Below are 27,530 nucleotides of genomic sequence, written 5' to 3'. Positions count from 1 at the left end.
ATAGTTAGATATTAGCGATTTCATTCATTGATGAGAGTCAAAAACACAAATGTGATATCCTATGAATGTGATATTCTATTGCCACTGAGGTGGAATGAAATGGAAAGTGCAATCTTGTCTTTTAAATGATATGATGAATCTTGTTTAATATTAGTAAGGGCATGAACTTTAGTGCTACATAACATTTCAATATTTTGGACCATTTCTATTGGTCTATTTGCCATGTGGTGTTCACACAATGCAGTTTACAGTAACTTTAGAACAGTATTCACCATTGTAGTCCTAGGGGGTCCAAGCACCACACGGTCTTTCCCTGCATTAGTATCACAGTTTAAGCCCATGAAGGACTAGATAATGAGCTAGTGAGTTGAATTTGCTGTGTTGGAGCAGATATCCAGAGAAGCGATTTCATTCATTGATGAGAGTCAAAAACACAAATGTGATATCTATTAATGTGATATTCTATTGCCACCGTGGTGGAATGAAATGGAAAGTGCAATTCAATGACAGAATTGTAATCGAGCATCAGTTACATATAAAATTCTGCTTTACTGTTTTCTGGGTTATTTTGGGCTTAGAGTTTATTTGAACAAGTTAACATCACATTTGCCACATCTCAACCGCCACTTAAGCTTTTTGGCTGCTTAAAATCTTCTTTTCCAAAGAGCTACACATGAAGTGGACAAACCAGATGAGTTGATTACAGCAAGAAATAACGATATTCACAGAAGGACCAACATGAGCAACAACAGTTAGTGGAGAGAAGAGGCTGCATAATGACTATTTCAGCTGAATTAGGACATAATTGGGGAAACCACTGAATGAGCCCTGCAACAGATGTTCAACATGGCAGTGACTGCAATGGCGTAACCCAGTTTTATGCTGAGGAAATTTAACGTAGAATGGTTTCTGGTGAAATTCTTGCTTTGTTTTAGTTATTACAACTTGTTCTGTCCAATGTATCACTTGGTGTCATATGAGGCTAATTTACATCACCTATTGATGAACTATAGAATTTGAAAGAATGCAGTAAAAAAAGTCTGAACTAAGAACTCTTATGTAAGATTTAATGAGAATCTAAAACCAAATCACATTTTTACACACTTTAATGTGTTTCTGAGTGAAATGCAATATCAGGGAGGGTCTCTGAGTTAGCAGATCGTTTTCTCTCGATGATGGGGTGGTGGTGGTGGGACAGGTAGGTTAAATATGGAATATGGTATTACTTGTTAATAACACCACCTCCCCCCAACTGGTACATGGTGACATAATCAAAATCAGAAAATGAAACTTGTCTTTTAAATGATATGATGAATCATGTTTAATATTAGTAAGGACATGAACTTTAGTGCTACATATTATTCCAATATTTTGGACCATTTCTATTGGTCCTTTTGTCATGTTATGTTCACACAATGCGTTTTACAGTAACTTTAGAACAGTATTCGCCATTCTATTCCTAGGGGTCCAAGCACCACATGGTCTTTCCCTGGTTCAACGAATGAAGGAATAGATAATGAGCTAGTGAGTTAAATTTGCTGTGTTGGAGCAGAGGTCAGGGAAAGCATTAAACTGTGCAGTGGACCTGAGTGAACTGGGACAGAGGAATGTCAGTTTCAAAAATTAGCATCCTATTTGAATAACACTGCTCTAATGGCAGTAGGGACCACCATTAACTTACTCCCAAAATGAAACAAAACCAAATATCAAACCATTTCCTGACTGATTAAATCAAGTGTTTAAAGAACAGTATGTCCACTCCATACCTAACCAGTAGGGTTGGTGTTATATGATTATCCATCACAATGTGCTGCAGTTGATTTTCTCTTTATAATGATTATATATCTGTGCATAATCTATTAAGCACAGCATTTTGAAGTTCACACCCCATAGCTGATGCATAATGTAGAAGTTCAAACCTAATAACACTCAGCATTAGTACCAATCCTTATGACAAAACCCAGCTTGTGCACACATAATGAGATGAACAGTAGGACACCAAGTGCTCTTTTAATTATGTATCTTTTTTTATAATATATTATGCGTAAGTAGATCATTTGGTCCAATACTGAACCTAGGCCAAGCTTCACGGCTATACATTCTCTGTTTTGAATCATATGTGAACTTACAAAGAACTTCCTCAACGTTTGCAGTAACGGTTGTGGAAATGGGGAAGATGTTTATGGTAATGTGGAGGATTTAAGTCCATGTGAGTGACAGTCTAATGATTTGTTGACGCAGCCAACAAAATAACTTACTATTTTCATTGATCTTGTTATTGACTTATTGTAAATAGCTATTGATCTTATTTCACCAAATCCTGACACAAGAGACTGGATCCAATAGACTGGTTTTTAGAAAAATCTAAACTTGAGTGCATATATTTCATTATGAACATTAGCAGGAACACTTTATTTATTATACTATAATCATGCCATAAAGATGTCATCGCACATGTCTGTCAAGACAGACATATTCAGTCATCTAACAGCGTCACTTTACCATTACTCTTCATTTTCATGACAGTTATCATGTGAGATGTTATGACAGCTTATGTCACATGCTAATTTTTGCTAAGTGTACTCCAAGTGTTAGCATCACAAAGGCAATCTTTCATGGCAATAAATGGTAATCTAACATGGCACTGTTTTACTACTGAACAAAATCTGGCATGACGACTCATGACATCATATGACATATGTTAATAACATGGTTATGTCAATGCTATGAAGAAGGGTTCAGGTAAAGCATTATCTCATTAGCCTACATACTGATTTAAAGGCAACCTGAAATCAAAATTGAAAGATTTTGAAAATTTTTTTTAAAGAAATGTGTCAGCTGGATGCTGGACCCACAGCTGACTCCCTAGACCCTCTTAGCTACATGCCATGACATTCAGTGAGCACAACAAAGAAGGTCAAGTAAAAAAAGTACACAGCACTGACATTGTAGTTCTAATTATAGTTTAAATGTGTAAATAAGGTCTTTCTATGCCATTTTTACATATTTATGTAGCTTATCAACATAATTCGAAGCAAAAATACGAAATGTTTGTGTTTTTGTGAAAACAATTAGAGAGACTATTGACTTTTTAGCTTAGGAGCTCCAGTTCTAACTTAAAGAAGCAAAATTTTGACACTAAACATGTATCTGCTAATTGACTGCATATGGGGTAACTGGAAAATCACTAAAATCAGGTAAACTATTCCTTAAACATGTTTCCCCCCCATTTATGTTGCCATTTCAGAGATGCAAGGTTTTGTCACGACAGCGACAACATGGTCGTCACATTGCTAAGGTATGTATTGGTGCACGGCAAGAAAATGGGTGTCATCTGTTTTCCCTCTCAAGCAGAATCTTGGTGCTGTACGTGTCCCATTTATATGACTGCAGTAAATTATTCATCAGAGGAGAAGCAGTTTTGCAAAGATGCCCTGAAATGACAATTTATGTGACTGGGTTAATTGTACGGGACAATGCACTCTCGCGCTTTCCATCTCCTTCACAAACACCCACCGTAATGCTGTAAACACCAAACGAGCCTGTTTGTCTATACCTGCACATGTTTATCTTCTCTCGCATGCAAAATGAAACAGACTAAACCAGGTCATCGTTTTGATATTGCACAAATGGGAATCTTTGGCCATAATCTCGATTAGAGAACGCAATGTCCAAAGCATTAAAAATTCATGCCACTTCTCATGCAAGCGGCATTCTCCGACTGGGAATTTGGTGATGTTTATTAATTGGGAGAAAGAAAGTTTTCATCGTTTTATTTTAAACTCCAATAATCTCTGACCTTAGGGAGTTGGCTCAGCTGTGCATGCAGACTTCATAAACTAGAAAGTTCTTCTTTTGTAAGAAACACATAAATTCAGCATAGAAGTACCTCACCCGACCTTGCAAAAGGAATCCTGGGGAGTGTTATGAAAGGTGATTTTATATGATTTTCCAATCAATTGAGTATTCTATAGAGTGCATGTCAGCCCAATTTAAAGCATTCTGATTATAAACACCGATGAGGCATAACATTATGACCACCTCCTTGTTTCTACACTCATTGTCCATTTTATCAGCTCCACTTACTATATAGGTGCACTTTGTAGTTCTACAATTACAGACTGTAGTCCATCTGTTTCTCTGTATACTTTGTTAGCCCCCTTTTACCCTGTTCTTCAGTGGTCAGGACCCCCATGAACCCTCACAGAGCAGGTACTATTTGTTACCAATGTAGCCACAAGTGCAAATGTACTTTGTGGCTGCAATAATATGGTACAATGTTGTTTAGACACATCTAGGCCACTTGTAGTACAGTACTCTGAAAAAAAACCCTTCTTATTTAATTTGTAGTCAAAACAGCCATTAAGTGCAATTTATTCATTTTTCAATGTCAAGAAAAAAAGCAGAAAACATTTAACAGAAAATTACAGAGACGCCTCAACAACTAAACAGACTTGCTCTGAGTTTTTCAAAGAAATCTTCAGGGATATTTTTCTTAGTTAAGTTTTAGAAGTTGGTTGAATTTTCTGTTTTTCAGGGTTCAACTAATCCCAAACATATGGAATAATGTTGAGATCTGGACTCTGGGTGGTCAGTCCACTGATATCTGAACACAACTGCTATCTAATGGGGACAGTTTTGGTGGTCTACCCGATCTTGAACAGACTTAATGAATCCCATTTTCTCTGTATCTTTTAATGTTTTTGAACTTCAGAGTTTTTTCACTTGCTCACTTTTGACTTTCATTTTAATCCTCATGCAAGTGGATTATCTTATATCTAATCTCTTTTGAAACATCTGATATTTGAAAATGAATAACTTGTATCTAATGGTCGTTTTGACTGGAAATTAATTCAATTAAAGTGTTGGTGTTTGACTTTTGGACAGCACTGCATTCCCACACAATTTAAAGATTTAATTCTGTTTATGTATATTAGTTACATTATAGAAATTTCAGACTCATTTGTTGATAACTGGCGGTACCAATGTGTCCACAAGTGCAAATCTCCTTTGTGGCTGGGACACTACATGGTACAACATTGTCTAGACACCTCGGCCACCTGCTGAGCCACTTTCTCGTGTTTGCGCATGACCGAATGCGTAGTATATTGTTATGGATTACATGGTTTGCTGGTTTACTGATTGTCGCTATAAAAGAAGCTCATGTTGAATGAGTAGCAAAACAGCAAGAAACAATTCGGCTTTTGGTTCATACACTGGCTAATATGATAAATCTTTGAAGCAAGAAATCACGGTGCTCCCTTTGCGGATGACCACTGTGTTCTGAAACCAATAAAAGCTAAACACGTAAAAACCAGCTGGAAGCAAATTCCTGTTGCGCGAGTGCCGTATTTGTCTTTTCGCATAATGCCATGTGCGCATCCTCCTGCGGTGCAGAAATAATATTCACACTTAATTCCATATGGACCTGCGCTGAAGATATGAACAGCTGAGCTTCTGCGTGATGCTGCCTTATATAGTGCTATGTGTCTTCTGTCTTTGGCATAATAATTCGGCAACCCAAATGTTAAGAAGAGCCACTTTGTCCTCTCAACAAAAATAAAACCACAAGATTTTGTGTCCATTTTACCATCTTGGCTGTAAATATGCTTTAATATGTGCTAATGTACTAGTATATGCTAAAAATTAGAATATAAACAAAAATCCAGCTATATCCAGCTAAAATATAGTCGCTTTTCTCACATCTCTTGCAGGAAACGTTTCCTCAAAAACAGTTTTTTTGTAAAATGTCTCTCGACATTCAACATTTTAAGAAGCTGAAGTCGCTTCTCATTCACCAGCTTCTTGTTCGAAATTTCACATTCCACCTTAAATGGTGCCTGAGGCGCCAGACTATAACTGCTACACCATTTAAGGTGGAACAGAAAAATTTGAACAAGAAGCTGGCGAATGAGAAGCTGACTTCAGCTGACTTTTAGTGTTTGACAGGTTCTCGATGCAGATTAAACATATCAGGAAACCAGTTGGAGTGATTATAAATGCAAATAAGTCCATTTGTCTTCAAATTATCGATGTTCGTCTTAAATCTTTCTCTTTGCCGTTTTGTTAGCTACTAGCTAGGCGAGACTGTTGTCTGCATTGCTATAGCGACCAGCAGTCCGCGCGCCAACCTTCAGGGTTTAAGGGTGAATTAGCAATTATACACAGTTATACAACTCAAGCGTTTAAGACTATTTATGGTTAAAACTCTGTTGGAATGATCAGCAGAGCTTTGTTTTATTGCAAAGGATGATTATTTTATTTTTTTCTAAAAATCTAATTTTGGAGCTAAAGCCGTCAAAAAGCCGCATGCAGCTCCAGAGCCGACCCCTGATCTAGATGCGTGTTTAAAGATAATGGAGAGTAACAAAGCTACTTTAGGCTACTTTTATCATTAATGTTCATGACTGTTCGCTGAATTATTCTCCATTTGGCATTGATGCATCTATTGGTACTGAGTTATAGTCATTTGCAAAAGTTTGAACACCCCCAGTTGTATTACATGTTTGTTAATTTTCCAAGTGAAAATAAGTTAACACATCCTTTACAGGGAACATATCACTTTTCTGCAAATTTTAGTGCACAATTTTTATTGATTTGCTGATTTTAACAAATTAGAAGAAAAACATCTAAAATATAAAATGTGCCAAAACCTTTGCACAGGCCACATTTTGTGTCTTTTACCCCAATATGTTAAATTCAGCTAATAACCAGTGATTGTGCATTAAAATGTGCACAAATGTGCACTTAAACATTTGCACATGACTGCATGTGCACACATGATTTAAACCAAATTAAACCCCATTCTTACTTGCTAACTTATAAATAGTCCCAAAAATGCATGCACATGTACAAACCACGCAATGCAACTCACACTTCTTTTGAGCAACATGTTCAGCTGAAAGAGCCGAATCCCAAGAAGCTCACAATGTCATTGTTTTTTTGGGGTTTTTTTTCGTCCTTGTCGTCATTTTTAATACCTTAAGTGAAAAAGCAAATAGGATTTGAAGCCCTGCGAACATGAATGCTCTCCGGGACTTTGCTTTGTCACTTTACGTTAGCCACACTCAAATGGATTTCCTCTAACATATAACAGTGCTGAGCTGCACGTTGTATACCTCCATGGAGTCACTTGATTATTTCACTGCTCTGTAACACAGAAAAGCAGTGTTCACTACTCTATACGTGCTGTACCGGTTAGATCCAAAACTGCTGAATGCAATTCAGTTTCAGGTGGTGATAAATACACTGCCTGTCAAAATTTTAGAGACACCAAGCCCTTCCAAACAGTTTTAATACAAATGTTGCTTTTCTTTTGCACAATTTCTGCGAATATTCAGTCACTGAAATATAAGCAAACTCATTCCGAGCAGTTTGACTGTGAAGCAGTTCACTGTAGAGACATTTACTGACTCTATCTGCAACACAAGCATAGTCATTTCACTTGTTACCAAAAATGACCACTGAACCTACACGTTTTATGATCTTTTTTGTTTGTATGTAATGTTGATTGTAAAATAGTAGTAAATCTGAAAGAACTATTAAACTACAAAAACTATCTACAAATAGTTGGTTCTTCCAGGGTTCCTTAGTAAACCATCTCATGGTTAAATGGTTCTTTGCATGGTGAAATTGTTCTTCAGATAGTTGGAGAATGTGTTGTGTATGTTTTGAAAAAAGTTCTATATAGCACCCAAAAGGGTTCTGCTATTGTTATAATCTCAAGCTTGTAACGATGGAAGAACCCTTTTTGGTGCTGTATAGAACCATTTTTTTTAAAAAGGTTCTATATAGAACACATTCTCCATCAATCTGAACAACAACTTTATGTGATCATGGAATTCCCCTTTCATATATTTTCATATATTTTTTTTTAAGGGAAAGCAATATCACCCCATTTTATCCCCTTGTTATGTTTGTAAACGCTCAAGCCTTTCAGGAGTTTAAAGCAGCTTTGGGCCAAAAGAGTTTAACAATAGTTTGGAAAAGAAATCATTGAGTGCGTTTACATGCACCGATAACTGCAGAAAGTCTGATTTTTTCAGTAATCTGATCAATGTGTTTATACGCACTTGAGTAATCAGGTAATGGGGAAACTTCAGGTCTGCATGAGTCAGACAGTAATCAGATTTATGCTTTGCAACTGGCCAATAAAATCACAGAAGAAGACATGACGTAAACGTGAACAATAATAGTGAAAATCTGGCAGAGAACTCCATCAATCTGGAGAACTCTTTCATGATCCAAAGAACCCTTTAATCATGCAAGGGTTCTTTGAGTGTTCATGGTTCCATATAGAACCATTTTCTTTACTAAAGAACCCTTGAAGCACCATCTTTTTTAAGAGTGTAGGTTTTACTAACATCTGAGTGACAAATTACTCCAAATCAAAAACCGCCAAATTGAGTCTCGGCCTAGGAAAGGAGTATTTTGTCCATTGGTCTTTCTCTTGAATGTCGTTTTCATGGCAGTGGAGAATCAGAAATCCCACACTCATCAATCAGCTGTCCACAATCTCAGATTGCTTCCTGTAAATAGGATCTTAGACACTGTTGGGGACATTTGACCTTATTAAAGTTTGGCCTTATTGATCTCTAGTCACCCCAGGCTTTCTTTTAGAAGGTACCCAGAAATGGTTGGATATTGCTTGTAATATACCAGTCTGGGGAAGTCCACCTGAGTGCTGGAGAGTTTTAGCTCCTGCAGAAACTCTGATGCTGATATATTCCTTAAAGGGCCCATATTCTACATTTTTAAACGCATTTTAAATTTTTTCCAACTGAGGTCCTTATTTGCACCAAAAACAGTAATAATTTATTTTTACATGATAATAAAGAATGAAACAGGATGTTTTTGTTACTGTGCTTTTAAGAACTTTTAAGCTTTTAAGTGCCTGACTTCTACGATACGGTGGTGAATTTTTAGACGTTATAATTAGCCGTTTTAAGCACACAACTAAAAATCTGTCAAAATTAGAATTGTGTCAAATAGAGAGTAATACTTTCACTATAGCATTAAATCAGACTTGTAAGATCAATTATATCTTGATTCTCTCTTACATGTGATACACCACAGGATTCAGTGCTTTAACTGATATTGTTATTGTAGTTATTAGCTACGCTCTGTCAATATTAGCCTTCAATTACTTCTAACATTTCAGATACTGACATTAATGAGTTGAGAAATCTAAAAAAAACTACCTCAGATCTCTCAAAAAAACTCACCTCCTTAGTCACTAAACGTACCAAAGATAATCTGTAGGGCCCTTATCAAGGAAAGCAAACTTAAAAAAAAATAATAATAATAATAATAATAATCATAATAATAATAGGGCTTGATAATGTACATAAACACTGTTTAAAAAAAACATATGAGTTCATACAGTGCATATATGAAAAGTAAGCTGCCAATGTTGAATTAATTATTTTTGTAATGTCACAGGAACCGATGCATTTACTTACAAAGGCATTTATATACATCAATTCGGCCTATAGCATTTTAGCCCTGTCCATTCACGCTGAAGTTAAACTATGCACGATTTTTACATAGTTAAATGGTTTATGTAAACAAAGTCATTCAGAGAGGTTTGGTGTGAAAAACTCTGTTCTAGAGACATTTACAGAGTCAGAATTGTTCACAGTGGTGGTGATAGGAACCAGACGTCCACCTGTAAAAGCTCCCTCAGAGAAAGTTATTACTTTATATGATTATGAAGATGCTGCCGCTGTCTAAGATCTTGTTTTACAATAGGTTTGTGATGATGTTCTGATCTGAAACACATTTTAATCAACTTATTTTAATCCATTTATGGTGGAGGGATACATGAACGGTGTTCTTGGGGCACAATATTCCCCCAAAGTAAACTTATTTTTTCAGATTTATGACCACCATCATCTACATATAAAAACATAAAGACACATGTCGGTTCACTGGTGGTTGCAAATAAAATGGCTATATTTGTGTTGTAGTCATGGCGACCCCTGGTTCCTTTCACCACCACTGTAAAGAACTCTGAGTCTGTACGTTTCTCTACAATGAATCATTTCAAATCAAACTACACTGAGTGCCTTTGTTTACATCTGAATGACTGAATTATACAGGAATTTTGAAAAATCGGTGGAGTTCCCCTTTAATAAGGACCGTTTCGGTGGCTTTTTGAATGAGACGCGAACAGGTCAGCGAATCAGAACAGAGGTCATTTGCATATATCAGTCTTAAAGGCACAGCACCAAAAACAGCCTGGTAAGGACAGTTGGAAAATGGTCTGGTTAAACGGAATTTTGGTACATAAAAGCCACACAAACGGGGGTCTAAAAGGAAAAAATACAAGAAAATGCAGATGTTCCCTTTAACATTTATATATGCACTTTAATGGGTTGAAAATATTAGTCTCAAACATGTAAAAAATCAAGCGCCTAGTCGTTTCACTCAAACCCAGCCAGCTCGTTTACAATCTGATTTCAGACAAACCTGCAAACCTACACGAGCGCCTGAGTGGGCGGAGTGAGGGAGAAACCCCCGCCTCTTCGCCCCTCAGAGGGGCCGAGTGACTTCACGGTATATTCAAAGCCCAGCTGCCTCGGTTAGCATTAGCCTGCTGGCGGAGGAGCTGAAAAGCTGAGGAATTACTCTGTAAGAAAAAAACTCACAGTTTATCAGAATAAGCTCCGGTGCGTTGGCGAGCGCAGGACGGGGCTCTGCTCGTGTAAACCACGTCATGTGACTGTCCTGATTTTGCAGCGTTTAGTTTCTTTTTTCTTTTTTTGTCTCCTTTAATTTGGTTTTCTTCGTCATATACAGTCAAAGTAGGACTTGTAATCGAGCAGTCAAGCGCTCCCTGACTTTCTGTGAACGGTGGATTTGCTCTCTGGTGGAAAAAGAAAGTGCTGCAGAAAAAAAAAAGCCAACGGAGTTAAGGCAGTGAAATTGAAAGAAGGCTACCTCAAGAAAACCACGGTGACGGTCACGGCACTGTCGACACGTTTTTACTCGTCGCTGGATGTTTTATCTCGCAGAGAGGACACGCAGAAGGGATGTTTATCAAGTTTGAGGAACGGTTAGTCCATTTTTTTCCATCTCCTGAAAACGTCGTGAATGTTGTGAGAAGGAAACGTCTTTGACTTGTGTTAGCCCTCCAGATTTACGTTCCACTCTTGGCTCGACTAGTCCAGACTGAAGACTCAGTGAAAGTGCTCGGTTTTTCGTAGCTTTAGACGGAGGAGAGAAAACTGAAGGAGAGGAGGGCGAGTTGAGGTTGTTTCGCCTCCCCTCAGTCGGATACACGAGCTGTGTTAGCAGCGGTAGTGTCGGGCAGGGAGGTGTGAAAGAAAGCGACAACAGCGTCTTAGCCCGACAGACATAAATATAGAAACTGTTCTAGCTAAAATGTGAGTCCGGACGATATGGGGGGGATGAGGTAAGAAGCTGAGTTACTACACCGGGCTTGTGCTTTACTCTTGTGGCCAGCGTGGTATCTGTTGTCTTTATTTAGCTTTCAAGCCAGCTGTCTCTCTCTCTGCTCGATGTCTGTCCGCTAGCGAAGCTAGCTAGCACCGCAAAGCTCAGCCCAGGTTCACGAACAGAACAGGTGTTACGTTAGCACGTTAGCTAGCTTGACGAGCCGACGACGCGGTTTTAAAACCGCCGTTTGGAAGATTGTTGTCGTCTGTTTTGAACCGTGTCATTGTAGGGTACACACACTATTCTGCTAGTGTCCCTGTGGCGAGGCTGAATTTGGGTTCGAATTTTCCGTTCCACCTTAAACGGTGCAGCAGTTGCGCCTGTATTTAAGGTGGAACGGAGGACAACTTCAGTCTCGCGTGCTGAAATTAACGTTAGCTGGCTATGAGGTGTAATCATGTCTCGTCTATACGTTAACCTAGCTAGCCGTGTGGGCGACCCGGGTTGAGGTCAATCGCCCGGTAATGTCAGTTATCTAGCCGAGTTATGAGATTTGAAATCAGTGAAACGGTTTGAAATAACAACGTCGGCCAAGCTCGAGCAAACGGCGTTCAAACGGCTGGGTGAGTTATTAACGTTATAAAGTTGATTTTCTCGTCAGGTTAGCTACTTTTAGTCAGCAGTGTAGCGTTAGCAAGGTTAGTCAACGTACTGTTGGCTAACTTGGTCGTCTCCTCGCTGTCCAGAAACATTCCTTGATACGCTTCGTGTGTTGTTTTTTCCTCTTTTTGTTTCTCTTCTGCGTCGGTGTAACGTTAAATGCGTTCAAATGCGCCCGCTTGAGACTTCTAACCTAGGTTAGCGTTTCCAGCCTGCGTGGTAGCGCCCTTTCCCGTTTTTGGCTTGACATTTAGATATTTTACGGTCGGAGCAGTGGCCTGTGAGACGAGTATGTCAGTGTCAGTGAGAGGAGGAACAGCATAATCGGGGGCTACTTAGTCCAAACTGATCGGAGAGCCCAGCCTTAACGTCCGTAAGCTATGTGACAACGGCTCCAATTCAAATCGTAAGTGAGAGTTACCACAGTAGTCCGTAGTGTTGACGCGGACGGAGCGGTTTGTTTGCTTATTATTGTTATTATTGTTGTTTTCAGTGTTTATCATGTTTATCACGTCCGGCTCTCCATGGAGACGTTTTTAAAACCCCTTTTCTTGTGAGGCGAGGCAGCAGCAGCCTCTTCCGAGTAAACGGGTGTCCTTAAATCTGCTAGCTAAATGTCACCGCGCTGATTTAGTTGTTGCTGGCAAGTTGGCGGAAGGTTGGTGCTTTCAGCGCTGTCCTCTTGTATGAATGACTTGAATTATTCGCTGTGAACTCGTTAGCCTTCATTTTTTTTCGTGTGGGAGCGAACAAGCCTTGGGGAGACTGAAGAACGCATCGGGAACAAGTGTTTTAATCAGATAGGCCGACGTTTTTGAGATGCTAATGCAGATCCGCGCGTCTTCAGCTCTTCCTATGTTCTTCGCTTGCTTTGCATTTGTTCGGATTAACAAAAGTGAAAGTCTCTGTTTTGAATGTACGAGTGTTGTCTGTCACTTAACATCTTCGACCTGCTAGGCCCAGATGTGTTAATTACAGTAAAAAGAAATACTCTGAGTAAGATCACCTCTTAATCTTATTTACTTTTCCCGTAGGTGGTTAAGTTCAACTCTCAGTGATTTCAGATTGAGCATTTTTCTCCTGTGTCTCAAATCTTCTGTGAAACAACCTTGGATTTTCTAAATATTATATAATTACACGTTATGTTAACTGTTGTAGGTATAATACTATCTGTTAGCTTCTCGGATTGGAAGTAAGCCTGATCCTGGCCTACACAGCATTTTCAATAGAGATTCCCATTGAAAACAACAAATATAGTGCAAGAATATATCCCTGATTAAATCCCTGTCTGGGAACCCGACCCTTTATGCTATAAAACATACAACTCTCTGCTACATCTCAGAAATCTTTCATCAGTTCATCGGGTTAGAAGAAGACGCTCTTACAAAACATCCTCCAATTGCTTTTAATAATCTCCTCTTTTCTTCTAATTTAGGAGAAAGAATCCTGAAATCTCTGATCCTTCATTTGTACAGTATTGAAATCTGCTTTATTTCACTTGAGACAAAGTAAAGCTCTTAAGAAAGACATTTTTCCAATGTAATGGATACTGTAACTGGAGGAAGAAACCATTGAGAAGAGCAGCATCTATTGTTTTATGCCACTGCCTGTAGGCGACGTTGGCCTGGCCTGCATGTTACTGTGCAGTGGTTCTGTCTTGGCATGTAGGCTGCTCTATGTTGGCATGCACACGGGCTATTTTCTGCCAACTCCCTCTTCCCCCTCAGGGGAAAAACTAGAGGAGGTGGGATAAAATTAGAAGACAGGCATAAGTTTCCTAATGTCTTCTTCTTTTCTCCCTCCTGCGCTCAGGTCTATGACGCCACTCCAGATTGTGTTTCACATATTGAACATGCTTTCTCAGTTGCTTAAAATGCCCTGCACAGGTTGTATTCTTTGGCATGGGCTGCTTCATGCACCAACACCCCAACAAGCTGTTAAAGGTAGTGAATGAGCCTAATTTGCCTCTGGTGTCCTCAGTATAATTACAACGGTGGGGGTGTGTGTGTGTTGGGGGGGGATATATTGTTGTAGCTCTTGAAACTGTCGCCTTGCAAGGCTGTTTTGGTGTATTGTATTGTAGTATATATTTAGTGATATTGATTGTTTTTGTCCTGAGAGCCACCGTCTTCTCTCTGTAATTGCATGCTCGTTCATGGTTTTCCCTTTTTATTTCTATTAGCTCTGTGATGCATTTGGCATCTAGCACCAAATTATGAATCAGCCCAGTTGTGTGAAATGATACCATATAGTATCAACAGTAAGATATAGCCTGCTGTTAATTTCTTAATTCCCTCACGTTATGTGAGAAATTCAGTGATTCAGCGAAAATTGATATGCATGCACTTTTTCCCCTTGTGATGTGTAGCCTCTTTCCATTCAGCTCTGATAGTGACACACCGTTCGACTAGCACACAGCTTGAGGCAATGCAAGGGAACGGATAGGCTAAAGACGATCATTATTTGCAGCTGCATCATCACACTGTATTTATTATGCCACAGTGTGGTTTGTAAGAGTTTGGGCTGTCAGTTTTTCTCGTTTTGGCCAGGAACTCCACCACACTGGATTTGAAATTAAACAGTGGCTGTGAGCTGAAAGTGCAGCTTTAATTAATGGATATTTAGGTCTGTATTAGGTGGAGCGTATAGGAATCGTGAGCCTTGTATACCTAGACCTCCCATTTTCAGACGTTACTAGTTAGACAGAATAACAATTGTAAATAAATTTTATTTTTGGTTGAAGTTTGTTTTATAGTCAGCGCCTACCAGAAGTCTGTGGCATATAGACATCACCAAGTGCTGGATGTCTTTCCTGGTGCTTCTAATGCAGCCATTTTCTGTTCCTGCTTGTTGAAGGGGGCCTTGCCTTTTTGTTTTGTGTTCAGTAACTGTACTGCTGCTCAGTAAAGGTGTAATAATTAAAATACAGTATTGGAAAAATTTAAAAGCTTGAAATTCAAAACTGTATGCATCCCTTGTATGCAAGGTCTCTGATTTACTGTCTTTCATAGGAACCAGTCAGTGATCAAACTAGGCATCTGCTTCTGTCCTGTCAATATTCATATAGTGTTTAAACAATATCAGATGCTTTGTTTTATAAGATCACCATTTTGCACGGACATGCGACCTAGCAATCTTTAGTTGTGAAAAGTTCATATTTTTCAGAGCCCAACCAAACGGTGGAGTGTGTGTGTGTGTGTGTGTGTGTGTGTGTGTGTGTGTGTGTGTGTGTGTGTGGCAACATTTTTACACAAAATATCAAAACCATTTACTGCTCAGTGTGTTCAGGTCATGTGACTGAATTCACCAGGTCAGGCCATTCCACTTTGGTCCTGAAAACTCCTTTGTTGCCTTAGTAGTAGTTTTGTGGCATTGTCCTGCTGCAAGATGAAGTACCATCCACTGATTGGTTGAGGCAGTTTGTTGGGCCTAAGCAGTGAGGATACTTCAGGATTTATCATACTGCTACCATCAGCGATCACGTCATCAGTAAAGGCATGTCCAGTTTCACTGCCTATGCCACTGTGTTTCAGATGAAGTGGTTTGCTTTGAGTCAGCCTTTTCTTTCCCTTCTTCCTTCATGCTTTCTTCATTCCATCACTCTGGCCTTCCCTTTTTCTCTTTGAGTCTTATCAGTGGTTCGCATTTTGTGGTGAACCTTATGTTCTTGCTGTTGTGTTTGTTTCTAAATGGTAATCTTTGACTCATGTTTTTGAGGTTTTCCTTTTAAGTCCTTTTAAGAGTGATGTCATTTTTGCTCATCCATAACTGTTTTCTTCTTGGTTGTTTGCCATTGCTAAGTTTTCCCACTTAATGGGTCGAACAGATAACTGTAGACACAGTCAGATTAGTGTTTGTGTATTGGCACGTCTAGAATCAACTTCAGCTTTTGTTAGCTTTGTTGTGTATAAAATAATGATACAGCAGAGCTGGCTAAAAATTAACTGAGTGTTCATTTAGTTGTGGTTCCCCAAACAGGAAGATGTTGAGTTAAATCTGACTTACTAGAATTTTACCTGTCTTTTTCCTTGTCGACCACACTATATTTCAGGTGCTAAACATTAAATGAATAATTGCTACTGTGGTGCCTATTTCCCATAGAAAATAAAAATATTTAGTATTAGTTTGAGTGGGCCAATTTATTACATGCATAGCTTCCAAGTGAACATTTTATTGTACAGTTGATCTGACTCAGAAGCATACGATGCAATGCAGGAGGGTGTTGGCAGTCAGTGACCCTTTTATTTTTTTATTTATTTATTTATTTTTTTCCCCAAAGAGATCCAATGTTAGCCATGTGGCTTTGCCTCACTTGCTTTTAAAAATAGAAAGAAAAAACAATGAGCCACTATTTCCTGCAGGTGACATATGAGCTAGTTTTGTGATGGCATGCCACAGCCGTAAGTCTTCAATGTAGCATGAACCCACAGAAATTAAGTCCTTCAACTCAGATTATCATTTTGACCTAGAGGCAAGGTCCTCTAAAATTCCATAGCCGGGCAGCGTACTTCCGCACGGAGTCATATCCACCTCCACTTAACGCAGCTTTCTTGTATCGTAATCAAACGTGTAAGCTGGGTTCATGATTGGATTTGAGATTAGACGGCGCGGGTGGGCAAACACAAGTTGCGGTGCGTGGCGGTATCTGCGTGCTCGCAGCATTAGAAGCTCTTTCTTCACGCACATAGCTCTTGTTTATTTTCCTGTGAGCAGCTCCAGCCTTTTGAGGCACTGTCTGCTGCAGCACAGCAGTGTGCAGTAGTTCACACTTCAATTGCAGCCTAACCTAGATTTCTGTAGTAGTGCTTGTAAATAACCCGAGGTTCTGTTTTTATAGGAAAGGGAGGAGGGGCAGAAGCATCTCATCCTATATACTGTATGATCACATAATAGCTGCATCATCTGCAGGCTTTGAATGGGTTAAGAATGACATGTATGTTGACAAAAGGATGCACATGTTGGAGAACTGGGTATATAATAATGTGCTGGCCTACTTCATTACTAAATGCAGGGATTTTACCCGTTGTTTCTCGAAGGATACAGAAGATACACAATAGAAACTCCAAAACAAGGATAAAACTAAGAAAATAAAAATAAAAATTTTAGTACAAATGCATTTCTTTGAGATGCTAGTGGTAGGAACCGTATGTCTAAAGGGTTTAATGCCTCTTTTTAAATGTTGGGAGGAGGCATATACCTGGCATAGTATGACAAAATAGTCCCCAAAGAAAGCTTATTTTTTCAGATTTTCCACTGTTTTACCATAATCATTACATTTAAAAAGTGAAGACAATTCATAGGTTCACTGGTCATTTTGGATGGTAAATAAAGTGGCAGTGTTTGCGTTGTAGACAACTTGACCCCTGGTTCCTGTCACCACCTTTGTAGGAAAGGAAATCTGAGTCTGTGATTTTCACTACAGTTAATCATTTCACAACAGAACATTCTGAATGACTTGGTTTACATCTCAGTGATTTATATTGAGATTTTGAAAATTTGATAATTTCCCTTTAAATTCATACTTTAAACCATCAGCTAGCAAGTTGTGAGAGTAGTTTTGTCTCTTAGTTACGGGTATAATAGTCTAAGAAATGGCACAAATTGTCAGTGTCCATTCCAAGGGAAGAAAGCATGTATTGAAGAGACTGATGCTTGCAAACAACGGAAGAAGGACCGGCCAAGATTGCTAAAATCATTTAATAAATGCCTAATATATACCAAAGAACTCGTAGTGCCTCCTTTAGACTCCTTGACCAAGAATGAAGTCAAAACGCATATGATTTTCTTCCCTTTGCACGGCCACTGTATGTAGCCTGTTAAGGACAAACTCTGCTCTTAGTCTGTTGCTTTGGAACAAACATGGCTTTGTGTTTAAGATCGCAACGTTTGTTTGCTCTGGTGTTCATGAATTGGTTCAGCCACCCACCTTTGGAGAAATCTTATCCTAATTGTTTGGAATTATCCACTCTGCGCTGCCTTGTGGAATACCCAGGCCTGTAATGGGCAAAAATTAGCTGTGTAATTGGTTAAACCGAACCAGTGTTAGCAGTAACAGCTGTACTGTTGGCCTTGGATGGGGAGAGGAAGAGCTACAAACTCCTACCCTAAGACTTTGTGCAGCGTCAGAAGCTATTCTGCTTTTGTCCGAACCTGAGCTTTGACATTTTGAAAGAAAAACAGCTGTGAGTAGACATATGACCTTGCTGTTTCGCCTCCGTGAAGCATTCCCGCAATGCTGTGATAAAACCGCCTTTCAGTAGCTAGAATGCCAGGCTCGGTGTAGGAAAGATCGCCTTGGTCTCACCCACTGAATTTTTCTCTCTGTCCTGAACTGAATGTTTATTTCTATAGCGTCAGTGGAAATGGACTAAATATTGGTAGAGTCTAGAGAAGGTCTTATTCACTGGCTCTCTGCAGTAGGTTTATTGTAGCTCTGTATATTAGCGATATGCTGTAGACTGTGGAAGACCTAATGCAACCAACTGATTTACTGGCTTTTTTCCTACCTAGCCCCTCATATCTAGAAATGGCTGTTTGCTCTATAATGGTCCTGTTTCAGTTAGGCTGCTCTGATTTGAGACCACCACTGTGGACAGTGCCAATTAATGTTTGTCTGATCCAGTTTGTGTTCAGCAGCCTCATGAATGAAGAAGGTTTTCCCCTCCCTCTTCTTTTTACCCCCCCACCTCCAGCTCAACCAGGTTGAGGTGCTCTTTGACCTCCCTGCAAATTGCCCAGGTTTTCCTGAAGTGAGAGAGTGTCTGTTGTGATCTATCTGGAGTGCACTGGAGAAGGATAATTGTTGAGTTGCCTACGCTGAGCTCAGTGAACCGATAAACCCCAAAGCCTCCACTGCTGCTGCCCCCTATACTCGGAGAGTGAAAGAAAAGGACCACCTGCAATTACTTAACAGATTAGGCTAGTGAACAGCAGGGGAAAGTGAGGGTGGTCATTCAGGGGAATGTCATTTGGATTCAGAGCTGCCCATTCATACCCACCTGTTCTCTCACAAAGGAAGTAGTCATATGAATGGCATGTGGTTTCATGTGGGCTCCTTTCAAAATTACCTTAGAGGAAATGATTTGCAGAGTGCTTGGGTTAATTGATAACCTATTAACCTAAAGATTAGGTTTCCTTTTTTTTAAACCACATTTGAATGCAAATATAGGGTTTACAGAACTGTCTGGATTTTGTCTTAAATACATTTGCCCTAAAGATTAGGCTACTAGCCTGTTAATCATCAGTTTTCTGAAGGGTGATGTAAATGATTTGGAAAGTCACGTCCTCACAAAGAAAGGAAAACATTAAGAACGCTAAGCCCTGCTAAACAGATTCTAAAGGTCTTCTTATCTTTACAGATAAAGAAAATAACAGTCTAGACTGTTGTCCCTCTGCAAACTCCTTGACCCGATTGCACCTCGATATCCTTTGAGCTCTGTGTCCTTGACACTGATCTGTGTTTGAATTTCATTTCAGACGTAAATGTAGTTTAGCACCCTGTGAGACATTTTTGCTATTGTCTTTTGTTTCATAGAAGATTATCTCAAAAAAAAAATTAACGACTAGCTTTAATGTTGAAATCCTGCTTTTGAAGTGGCACTGCGAAATGCAAGTCTCTTAGAAATATGACTTTGATGTGTTCTGTGCAGGCTTGGGTCTCCTGGTGTGGTATTTTATTGGCAATTAAACTCAACAATTCAGATTGAAAAGTGAACAAGACGTTTGGGTTTAAAATTCAGAGCATGTAACTAGCCTATGTATTGGCCACTCCTGGCGAATGCGAAAGCTGTCAGTTTAATTTTTTGAGTGTGGCACTGCTATGCAGAGACGTTCCTCTCAGACAAATGCTCATACGGCAACGTGTGGAAAATTATACAAGGAATTATTCAGAGTGCTGATGGAGGCTTTTACAACCAAGCCCCTTCTGACTCTGAACAGAGGGACCTGCACTCTTAATGACTACCTCAAGAAAATGTAGATTACCCATAGGAATTGCCCTGCTCACTTGTCAGGTCTGGGTTGTTGTGTGTAATACAGAGTTAAAGTAAATTTTCTTCGTTCTGTCTTTTCACTAATAATTATGGTGAGACCCTTTTTTGCCATTAATTTCCTTCAATCTGGATCACTGGGTACAGATACAGGACATTCTTCTGACCTTTCATCAGTGTACCTCAGCAGACAAATGGCTGATCGTGCTTGCTTCAGCCTTAGGCTTCCTAGGACTAATTATGAATGAAAGTGGGAACTGGGAGTGCTCATAAAGTCGAAGAACTTGTATTGTTTCCAGGCTGATGCAGCTCACTGTGCTCTGGGAGACGGGGAGAACCGAGTGGCGTTATTAGCCTAGAAGAGGTAATCATTAGATAGGGCTCATCTACCCTGGCAGCCCTCAAAATGTTAAACAACCTTGACATGGAAATCTTTCCGGCTGGAGAGCGTACCAGCCATTCACACAGCCTGTCGGAGACACGATGCTGGTTACAGATAAGGCCTGTTGTAGAGACAGAGAGAGAATTGGAGAGAGAGAGAGAGAGAGAGGGTGGTGGTGGTAGACCAGGTTATGTGTTTGACGCCGGCAAACAATGAAATCTTCCACCTGGCCCTCAGCTCTGAGAGCGCTGACCCAGTAAATACGGCAGGGAAACGAGGGAACCAGAGAGCATGGCTGTGCTACTTCTCACAGTTAAACACCAACGGCTGCTTTTCACACTGACCAGTGGCTTTGCATCTGAACGGGGGGTATTGTTCCTGTTGTTGGAGATCTTTAAGCTCCTCAGTTCATCCCAGCTCACTGCCCACACTCGTTTACGCAATTGCAAATCTCTGATTCACAATAGCTACAATTCTTGATTGTGATTGTCTGGGTATTGATGTCATGCATCATGGAATTGCACAAAGTTTAAAAAATCATCTTTTATTTGTTCTGTTTTGTTCAAAATTGTTGATGAAAATAAGATGAATTTTCTCTACAGAAGGTGGAAATAATCTAAAGCTGACATTTCTTGTATGTGTAACGTCCTCTCCCAACAGCATATCATGAAAAAATTTTAATTCTTGAACGTGGGACGAAACCTTTTGTATGCAGAATACACAAATGAGACTTACACAAACTGCCTACACAATAGCGGCATACGGACAATGAAACAAGAAGCTTGTATTGAGACTTTTACTTGTTAAAATGTCCTATTTTCTTTATTTTGGCCCTGAAATTATTTCAAACTTCACCAAAAATTATTATAAATCAAATATATTATAATCAGTTACACCTTTCCAAAATTGATTCACATGGTGTATCAATGCATTTTTACATCCCTGTTCAGTCACAGTCAAACCACAGTGTTAACCAATGTCTAGATCTTTTAAGGACTGTGAGGACCGGCAAGTGCCACAGAGTGGGTGAAGATCAAGTAAAGGCTTCACCTCGAACATTGAGGTGCATTACAGGAACACATTGCGGTTTGTCATCGTGGGATAGTGCTAGATGTACATGTCTGTGTAACAATGAGAAGACACCGCTGCTTTGGTTGAGGGATTTAAGCTGGGTGCACGCTGCAAGATGGCTCTTCCGATTTTATGCCCGATTTCCCTCTTCTGACAAATCTTCAGGATCGGGCTGAAAATCTCTTCTCGAAGGCTCAATCGGGGCTGACGGCGGGAGCAGATTATCTTCTAGCATGAGACCTTTTACGAGTCAGTCCTAAACTTTGCTGGCAACTTACAGACAGGCATTCTGATTTGGTTTGATTTCGATTTTTATGAGAGTGTCAGCTGAGGTGGTGTAGTGCGAGATGGTCAGAGACACTTTCGGAGATCAGCTCTGCTCACCTGTCTGGTGCAAGGTACCCCTCTGGTGCTCTATTATTGATGATTTGAAGGGCCTAAATACTATTCCCACTCATGACGTGTGGATTCATTCACCAAAAACAGTGGTAGTTTATTTTTACATGATGATTTTCCAGCCTCTCTTTATCCTTTTGAATATAACACGCTGGTTTTGTCACTCTTAAAGACTAATATATCTGAACAACCTGTGTTCTTATTGGCCGTCCTGTGTGGTGCCTCATTTAGAAAGCAGTCCGGGCTGAAGTGCTCCTTATAACTTCATTGTGAAATGTGCTGGTTTTCGCAACGTCACAAAAATTAGTTAATTAAAACAGACTGTTTTGCAGCTTAGCTTCATTATATGGATTGTATAGATTGGTATAGATTGGTGTTTTAACGAGTGGTGGAAATTTAGTTTTCCATGATATGGACCCTAGATTAGCTAATTGTTTCATCGTTTTGAAATGTGAATGATGTTTGGGTGGCTTGGATAAACTGTGGAGCATGTATTCCAGGGAAGGGCGGAAAAAAGGGTGTGGTGGGTTTCAGACTTCAAGCAAGTGTCCATTGATTCTTGGCACTGCAAAAAGCTTTCATGGAAATACAGCTGCATTTGTCCACAGTGTAGCTGGTGAATGATGTATGATGGCAAACAACATGCAGTCTTATCAGTGATGCATACTTATACCAGCAAATGTGGATCCACATCACTGTCCCATTGTAAGCTACAATTTGTCAGCTATTTGCCATGTTGGAGCTCTGTAATTTGCCACTGCTTTCAAGTCTGGAGTGGAAACCTGTGGTTTTAGCATAGTACTATACACTTCGAGCAGTTGGAGCGTTTCTGTTTTGGAATCACCTGGAGCCGACTCCCACAAAGGGAACTGGAATTTTCCTCCTGAATGGCCACAACGTTTCAGTGTAGAATTGGACTGTATTTAACATCTGGAAGTATTTTTCATTCAGTGTTTGATTTAATGAGACATATTTCCCTTCGAGCACACGTGAGCTCGCCTGTATTGTCGTCTTAGTGTCTTAGAGACTGTAATAACTTCTCCTAGCGTCTGTATCCTTGAGGGTGTATTCTAATCAGCTTTGTGTTCGACCACAGGCTTCCTCCCCTCTACTAACAGGTGGCTTTATTGTCTTTTATTGTCTAAACTTAACACCTTACACAGTGTAGCCTAAGTTTACGCCATGTAACGAGTTTGTTGATGTCTACTGTGCATGTTTGAACTGTTTATTGACTCAGGTCTTCGGTCCAAGATGGGCTCAACAGATGTGTTTCTGTTTAGCAAGTTAACATGTGCTTTGTAATTTTTACCTCCGTGGAGCCATCTGGTTCTCAGCGAGGATGGTTTGGGAGGGGGGCGACTAGGGGGATGGCCTACATGCCGTACTCAGCACATGGAATCCACCTTTTCTTTTTGAAGCGTAGCGGTGCTCTCACACCAGAGCATCGTGGCTTTGATACGTGTGTGTCGAACACACAGAGAGTGAAAATAGATTTGCTTCCTTCCACAGTACTGTGGTTTGTTCTGAGCAAACATTGATCTTCTTTGAAGTGCTGTCTTTCAGCCCCAGTCTTTCTGTGGCATAGCGTCGTGTCCTCTTCGCACCCCCACTTTCAACACCACGCACACACCACACGCAAAGCATGCATGCGCTTTGTCGGAAATAGTAGACTGTAGTTAAGAAGACTGTATTGTGGCCTTTTTTGTGTGTGCGTTCCATGCCCAGCAGGACTTTGAGAGAAAGGGGGTGGCGCTATCTCTTCCTTGGCTGATGTACACGCACTGAATGCAATTGTCATCCCCTTGCCCCAAGAAAATATGACAAGCTGCTTTCCCTCTGCAGATTAGTGACCCGGCACCCTGTTCTGCTCCTAGCAATGTCATTGCTTTTATGACTGTCATGATTATTTGATTAAACTCAATAATACAGTTTTTAGAAATTACTGATTAAAAAGGGACGAACATTTTGCGTGATAATACATATTTAAGGCTACATTCACACAGCAGGTTAGAATGACCCAAATCTGTTTTATTTTGTTTGCCAAATTTGATTTTTTGAAACATCCCAGATGTTTCGGTTTCGTCTTAGCCAGCATCAAATAGAAGCTAGAGAGAAGTTCGGAGTTCGAGCTCGCTGTAAAAGAGTATGTTATTCGGCCAAGGCCACTTTTTTTGGTTTGTGTATTTGCTTTCTTTAAACTTAGCTTTCAGACTTTTGACTTTTCTTTGACACTGCAGCCTCGTTCTTCTACGGCTGCATTCAGCCATTTTTTTTTTCTAATAATTAGGATTTTAATTTTGTTTGTATAGTTACATCACCCAAATAATTTAATTTTGTTTGTATAGTTACATCACCCAAAATTTTTGAGGTCTCAGCAGTGTCACATAAATAAAATCATCAGATCTGTGCCACTTTCACCGACTGTGTGACTAAAACCTGAATGATCCTATTGGTCCCTCTCACAGTGAGTCTGATGGGTAGGGATTGACGAATATAATCATGATACTTCAACATTTTCTTGATACACAATTTGCTTCACAGTATTTATTTTATTTACAGTATTTGCTAGTTTGATAAATTGGGACAGATGGCGAAAAACAGTAGTGCTACATTTATTCAAAACAAATTTTCACATGGTGAACTGAATCAAACCCATTAAACAGGCCTGATTATGCTGCCTATGTAATGAAACATGCTGTTGATCTGTGTTGTGCAGGCAGTATCTACGGTATGATCAGTAAAGCACATTGTGACGATTTTTCATGACTATGGACAAACACTTGTTCAACCAATGCTGTCGTTTTAGAAAAAAAGTTTAAGCCCTTAAAATCTCAGGCTTATTACATACTAAGACTTATTATTCAGTGACTACAGGGACTTCAACGCAAACTAGCTGAGCTATTCTTAGGTTATAGAATTGTGCAATAATGGGGTTAGCTTTCATTTCATGTCCAATAAACAACAGTTTTATTTGAAGAGGTGAATATCATTCATGTTTTTTGATTTGTATGCTTGAGGATGGTGTGTGGATGCCAGTGGCTTTTGAGAGCTACTGAGATACATTAAACAACATCTAATTGCAGACTAATGGCGGTTTGTTATCAGTCAGCTGAATTTGCCAAAATTTGTATCCATAATCTGACAGTGATGGGTTTTGTCATATTTCCCAGCCTTGTGATAGACACACCCATTTATATGCGTTATTTGCCACAAAGGAGGAAAGGGTGATGAAAAATATGGCCTGTGCAAAAGTTATGGCACATTTTTATATTTCAAATATGTTAAACTCAGCAAATAAATAAACTGTAAGCCTATTTTAATTGGTTGGCTTCTTTTAGCTATAATTACTGAGTTTATCATTAAAATAATCTGAAATTAATCTATTACTAATATGATCAGTACTGAAAGCCTTAGTTGCTGTACATGAGACTCACCCTCGTCTCTCCTTTCTCAGGCTTCCAGATTAGTGTCTCGAATGCAGGGGACGTCAAAAAACAGAGTTTTGCCGCTCCTGCCTTTAACACGCTGGCATCGTCTCAGACTGAGCTCAACTGCTCATTCACAAGATCAGGGATTCACTCTCTCTGCAGCCGCTTGGTACAGATCCAACGTGTGTGTGTGTGTGTGTGTGTGTGTGTGTGTGTGTGTGTGTGTGTGTGTGTGTGTCTGTGAGGGAGTCCATCTTACGATTAAAACAGGGAGCCTCTAGTCTGAGCGAGATTTTCCTTGCTGATAATTTCAGGGTGTGATTGAGGATGTGTTTGTCCTGGATATTAGAGTCATTGAATGTAGGTGTACCTTTAAATTTTTTTTTACCTCCTCAGTATATTAACCACTGGAATATATTGCTTTTTGCATCATTCATTTTTGCAGAATTTTTTATTTTATTTATTTTTTTTATATTATTATCTAGATAAGGTGTCTCCTGCTGTCTGATGCTCTTTTTTCATTTATTTATTTATTTATTTTTTGCTGTGACCTTGGCTGGGACTATTTTTGTCTAGATATGTGGTACAGAAAGAGCTGTGGTTTGGTGGGGGTGCAGTGGGGGCAGGCCAGGTTATTTATAGACCCATCGATGATAAGGAAGTGAGATGAGACTTCAGCGACACCAGTCTGGAGTCGTGGTGATACAGAGTGTATATCACGGCTGGTTCATCTACCAGTCTATCTATCTACATGGAACACATGTCTCTGCACCTATTTCTTAGGCTGGACAGTTCCCTGAAACGCCCCAGGCTGTACTGAATAACTGGCACGTAAAGCATGCTTGTAGGTTAGCAGGTGTTTGTTTTTTTTGCAAAGCTAAAAGGGAGAGATTACCATGACATGAAGGTTGTTTGTCATGACTGGTGGCAGCTAGGGTGGGCTGCATTAGGCAGCAGTTGGGGTGTGTCTGTGGCTGTGATGATATGTTAGCAGCCCTGGTGTGCCAGCTGTCTCTCCCTCCACATGTCTGTCTGCAACATGGATGAGCTGATGGTGGTCTTTGCTGAGTATTGCACACCCCTGACAAAACGCACAAGAGCAGCAGGCTTAGACTTTATCCCAGTGTGCTTTTCAGTAGTGCCGGATGGTGTTGATACAATTCAATGATGTTTTTCCCCATATCACAGCATCAGATGATATTTTAGTTTGCATTGGAAAAGTTAATGAGCTAATTTGTCCTGAATACTCACAAACAACTGGTAAAGCTTCTTGCAATTGGATTGTTTGGTTTGTTCTGCTTTTCTTAAATTGACATCAAAGGGAATCTTATCCAGTATTGAAACAGAAACGAGGCAAAAAAGCATATTTCCTAAAGGAAACGTATGATTTAGGTTTTATCTACGGGTTGGCAATGTAGTAAAATTGTAACATCACAGTACTTCAAGACATTGTCACAACACCCAAATTTCTTCATTTTCTGTGAGGTTTAATGAGTTGGAACAGACAATAGTGGCACATTTGGGGGAAAAATACTCTCAAACTGTGAGCACAATGACTTTTACTCAGTGTTTCACACACTGCACTGGACTAAATCTTGTCAAACAGGCCTAATTATGCTCTCTTTATAACAGCATGCCGTGGGTTAATGTTCTTTAAGTACTGGCGATATTGATGATATCCTCAGAAAAGAACATTGTCAGGTAATATAATGTAATTTGGCACTGTAACGATAAATGCTGTCATATTGCTCAGCCCTCATTTTATGTACTTTGAACAGTTATCATAAATCAATTTGAAGCACCCAAATGACATTTTGCTGAACGGCAGCTTTTGTAGGGTAACATGACCCCTACAAAACATTTCGTGACAACTGACATAAACCTGCATAACTTTTTATGAAAACGTATTCCAGGAAGCATTAGTTGTCAAGACTGCTGTAGTCCATTCTGACCATGTTTCACCTCAGCAAGTGTTATAAGTGAAGGAATAAGCCTTTGTAAATGTCCATATAGGTTTGTCATTTATCATGTAAGGCTTATGTTGGTGTTGTGTAGCGTTATGAACACTGCCCTCAATAAAGTCACCATTGTTTTGTTTTCTATCATTATTCCCAAAACTAAAAATCACTCCAATATTATGATATAGACAGTGTATCACCCAGCTCTGCTCTTCAGTGGAAGCCAAATTGCCATTACTTTCAGAAG

The 27,530-nt window shown here is 39.6% G+C and overlaps 1 protein-coding gene across 3 annotated transcripts in view; it reads left to right on the top strand.

The window, feature by feature from the left end:
* Positions 1 to 10,576: 10,576 nt before the first annotated feature.
* dag1 (dystroglycan 1) overlaps positions 10,577 to 27,530 on the top strand; it is a 32,207-nt gene continuing 15,253 nt past the window's right edge. Inside the window, exon 1 of one of the 3 annotated variants that reach the window (XM_036559298.1) lies at positions 10,577 to 11,056. The gene's annotated coding sequence lies outside the window, so the exon portion shown is untranslated. The other 2 variants (XM_036559299.1, XM_036559300.1) reach the window with 2 other exon arrangements.

This window comes from Colossoma macropomum, unplaced genomic scaffold, assembly GCF_904425465.1.
Source record: "Colossoma macropomum unplaced genomic scaffold, Colossoma_macropomum, whole genome shotgun sequence".
In the NCBI taxonomy this organism is placed as follows: Eukaryota; Metazoa; Chordata; class Actinopteri; order Characiformes; family Serrasalmidae; genus Colossoma; species Colossoma macropomum.
This window is presented reverse-complemented; position numbering and strand designations above follow the sequence as displayed.